The sequence below is a fragment of the Poecilia latipinna genome, unplaced genomic scaffold (assembly GCF_001443285.1).
Source record: "Poecilia latipinna isolate Pla-1442-1.1 unplaced genomic scaffold, P_latipinna-1.0 Scaffold20, whole genome shotgun sequence".
NCBI classification, from domain to species: domain Eukaryota; kingdom Metazoa; phylum Chordata; class Actinopteri; order Cyprinodontiformes; family Poeciliidae; genus Poecilia; species Poecilia latipinna.
The window spans coordinates 324,002-328,565 of record NW_015112636.1 but is presented as its reverse complement, the minus strand read 5'-3'; the positions used below and the strand labels follow the sequence as shown (position 1 = coordinate 328,565).

The 4,564-nt window shown below is 36.7% G+C and overlaps 1 protein-coding gene across 1 annotated transcript in view; it reads left to right on the top strand.

Moving 5' to 3' along the window:
- The window catches only part of ube2g1a (ubiquitin-conjugating enzyme E2G 1a (UBC7 homolog, yeast)), an 11,208-nt gene extending 10,064 nt beyond the window's left edge, over positions 1–1,144 (top strand). Inside the window, exon 6 of the mRNA XM_015035293.1 lies at positions 945–1,144. The gene's annotated coding sequence lies outside the window, so the exon portion shown is untranslated. The remainder of the gene's footprint in view (positions 1–944) is intronic.
- Positions 1,145–4,564: the final 3,420 nt, after the last annotated feature.

Genomic DNA, 4,564 nt, shown 5'->3' with positions numbered 1-4,564 from the left:
AAAAAAAAAAAAACAAAAAAAACAAAAAGGGGGCCGGGGGGGGGGGGGACTATTAGGTCATCCATAAATAATGAATAAAAACAAACAGTTGGATTCTATTAATTTGGGAAGTCTTTCATAAGGTAAGTGAAGGGTGTGTATACATTTTTCTTAATGATTGCATGCAAAGCAGGAGGCATACCTAGACTGAAATACATTTTTGAAGTACATTTCAAAATGGATCATTACAAAAATGAGAAGCTTAAAGTGTTATGGCTTTCATCGTTTGCATAGACATGTTTTTTTTTTTTTTTTTAATACATTTTTGTGAAGAGATCAGTTAATTTAAACTATTTTCATTACCGTAGTGAATGGACTATAGTTTGAACTTTTTGTAGTTTGGTACTGCAACAAGGTCCCTCTCTCACTGAATGGTTTAAGCACAACTCAGTAAATGTTTGTTTTTCCCTCTTCATTTTTTGACTGATTCTCATACTCCAGTGCAACTTATAGTCCAGAAAATACAGGAACTAAAAAAAGGCTCACTTATTATTATTATTATTCTTCTTAGCTAATAATAATTGGAGGAGAGAAAGCCAATATTTTGATCTTCGTTTTTACTCGCCAGTGTTTTAGCGCCGTTCGGGTTGCTAGGTGACAGAACATAACCTGACGTAAAGGCGGGAATAAATCCAAAGGTTGGACCGTCCCACTTCACAGCCGCTCACTTCTAGTCTCTAGTCGATGAAGGACCCTTGGAAGGATGCTGCCCCTAAATTTGTTAAAAATAATGGGACATGTATTAAAATATGTGAAGTTTTTTTTTTCCTGTAATAAAATTTTAGCATTAATTTGTCACACAAAATGTTGCAACATTTCCAGAGACGTTAATGCCGTTGCAGGCATTTTGAAGTGTGATGCCCGCTAAAAATGATGGTCTAATCTTTCCCCTCCCGTTTCCGCAGGTCTCCAAATTTGAAATTCAAGATGGCACTGTTTCCTGCACTCTTCCACCCTGTCGCCAGGCTTGTCCTCCTTCATTTTTGGCTGGAACAGACTGGCAACTGTAGGCTGCAATATAACATTAAAGTGACTACCGAGGCTGACAGAAAAAAAAACAAACAACAACCCGCCAAGCAAGTGCCAACATACAAAAAAAAAAAAATAATGAAAAAAATAAAATAAAATAAAAAAAATAAAAGAAAACATGCACCCAGAAGATGTTAAAACATTTTTCAAGTTTCTGAACTGCTTCAACATTCAGGATGATATTGTAAAGACATGTACATAGCACAGACTCAACCGGATAATATATACGCTCCCTCTTCATCCATCAAGACCTTTTAGACCAAATATTTAGTGCTGGTTCGGACAGATTTATTTTTGTCTTTTTTTTTTTCTTCTTCTTCTTCTCTCGACTCCAGCATGCGTTAGACGTCGTTAGGCTGCTTTCCACAGGAGGTCTTAAACGGAACAAATCATTGTCAGAGGAACGTCGTCTGTGAAGGGGCTGTTTTTGAGGGACGCACGAGGAACATGCCTGAGGATTACCGCCTGAACACATTGGAATGGATTTTACAGTCATCCCAGATCTCACCTCATCACATGTAAACCTGGATTATGCTGTCTTTTTTTTTTTTTTTTTTGCCTCTGAAGTCTTACCATATTTTAATTTGGCACAAAGAAACATCAGTGTTATTTTGTTGTGCATGCTGTTTTTTTTGTTTGTTTTTGTTTTTGTTTTTCAAAAGTGCCTCCTAATAATAAAATGCTTGGCCACCACCCCTCCCCCCTTTACCTCCACAAGGGTTCAAAGTGTTGGAATAACATTAAAGCAGTTGTCATGTCCTGCCTATAATATGGGTTTATATAATAGCCATTACATTGGGATTCTATAATTGGGGTGTTTGTGACAATTTTCTGTAGCAATAACCCTCCTGGTATAAATTGTACTAGTAAATTTTTATCTGCTGATGGAATTTGAGGTCCTATTCTTCAGGGTTTTTTTAATTTTTTATTTTAGCAGCGATTTGTTCCTTTTTCTGTGTTCATTGTAGGAGCTGTTGCATGCCTTTTGGATTTTTTTTTTTTGGTTTGAAAATGTCTGAGTGTTGACGAACAAAGTACGCCTGCCCGTTTTGTTTCGGCGCCCTTTGCCCTTATTCACACATTTCTGATAATTCTACCCTCTCTGATCTAGTGCAGTTTTGCTCAATGTACAAAACGAAATTCTGATGTATATTTTTCTTCTTATGAAATCTGTCACCTGTAGTGAGTTCTTCTAAAACATGACCTTTTTTTTTTTTTTCAATAAGTCCCGGCAGTTCGGCTTTTTTTCCTGATTTACGCCTCCCGTGGTTCAGATGGAGCAAAATATCCTTTTTTGACTGGTAATGATAATTTTACTGTGTAGAAAAAAAATTATATTTTTTAAAAATCTACCTCTCAAGACGGATTGCAGTTTAAGATCTGTTGCGTCTGAACTGAATGAAAATTGATTTCTGAACCCAACTTGCTCTCGAGGTCATAACATTCATGGTATTTCCTTAAGTTATTGAATGTCTGGGGGCACGAATATCTTGTGGTCTATGTGGTCCACATTTATTTACTTACTTTTTCTTTTACCAAAATTAGATTTTAGCTACATTTGTTTTATTTGTTGGATTTTATTCGGAGAGACAAACAAGTCTTTAACAAGCAGGTTCAGGTGTTCTTTCGTCACTATGCTGGATTACTTAAATCCAACTTTTAAATGTCCAAGCTGAGGTCTGAGATTATTGATTAGAAATTGACTTTTATTCTAATGAAGCTAACATGATGCTACCGTCACTGTGGTTAACTCCCGGTACAAGCACAGCTTTAGTTTGATGTACAATAGATATAAAAGGTGTGCAAAACTCTCAAATGCTAGTTTTTTGTTTTTTTGTAGTGTTAAAATGACACACTGATAAATTAAGTTTTACCACCTTTATGTTGTATATATCATAAATACTTCATAGGGGAAATGTTTTCTTTACTAAAATAATTCAGTCTGTCTAGATTTCATTTCTCATCCACGTTTGACGTCGTCGTTATGCTAAAAAGCAAATTCAGTTTTAGCTACCCAGCAAACATTTGAAGGTTTTGCACAGCTAATGTGTACTTGGAATGATTCCTAGTTTTCTTCCACCTTGACAAAGAAAAGTAACCCCCTCAGCATACTGCTGCCACTGCTATACGTCAGCTTTTTGCGTCTTTTTGAAATTGAGTCCATAATCTTTCATATTAGTTGGAACAGTACACATGGTCTAATCATTAGGGTTCCAGAGGAGGGAAATCCTAGGACTCTTTACAGGTTAGATTAATTTTGTGTCTGAACACAATTGGACTGAAGAACAAAATTCAATCTCATCGAATTAGCTTGCACTCACACAAAAAGGTAATTGCCGTTGGGAATTGGGAACATTGAGTAATCGCTTGTGTTCATGGATATTTTTTCACCCAAGAAGAATTCATATTGGAATTGTTGAAATCTTTCCAGATCAAGCAGTAGAACAAATCCTGGAGTCATGAAAGCCAGAGGATCATGATTTCTATATCTTGCACCTTTTGCCAATGAAAACCAACATTCTGCATCAATAATTTTCCCCACCCTCCCATATCAGTTGGTGACATAGGAGTGAAGGGGTTTCAGAAACTTTCTTTCAGAAAAAAAAAAAGTTTTGATGTGCTTTGCTTAGTAGACAAATGCCTTCATCGTCATCAAACCTGCTCTGGCTGAATGGAATGAAGAAAGTGGTTAAAATTTCAGTGTCCCTCTCCTGCATGGGTTTGACACCTGTCCTTCATTTTACCTCATGCATCCCAATAATATCCCAGATGGTTTTAATGTGCAATCATTCCCAGACTGTCACCATACAGTGAATAACCTTAAAGGATTTTAAAGTATCCCATTATTTCAACTGACAAGCTGCCCCACTGCCCTACAGCTGCATTTATCTGAAAAACATCTGGAACTTATTTTGAAATTTTTTAATCCATATCTATAAAAATTCACTGTATTTAGCAACGTTATTTTGTCTTCAAGACAGTACATTACTTCTGCCTTTATATGTTTAGTGGAGCCCACCGTATCATAAATAAATATTGTTTTTGTTTTATAGTTAGCAAGCCCAAGGCAAAAGCCAACTAAGCCATGCTTATGAGCACAATTGTCTATTTCATTTTTAAAGAATGTGAAGTGATTTACATGTGTGATGCAGTAAATTTAAGTGACGGCTTGCAAGTACAGATCTGCCGACATTAAATGCATAACAATCAAGCTTCTGCCATTTTAAAACTGTATTATTGGTGCTGTTGTGGGTGAGTGAGCCTCAAATCTAATTCTGCTTGTGGCCCGAAACAGTCTAGAGTTGGAAAGGTGATTTATTTTGAACTATTTCACTATGTTGACCGATGTACATGTTCCTAAAAGTATCATGTGACCACCTTTCCATCTGCTAACGAGCTTTTGTGAAGCACTTAAACGCACCACCACCGCCCACTGTGAGCCGCTTCATCATATCGCGATAGACACCATCAGTCCGCGGAGCTAACGCAGAGCAAC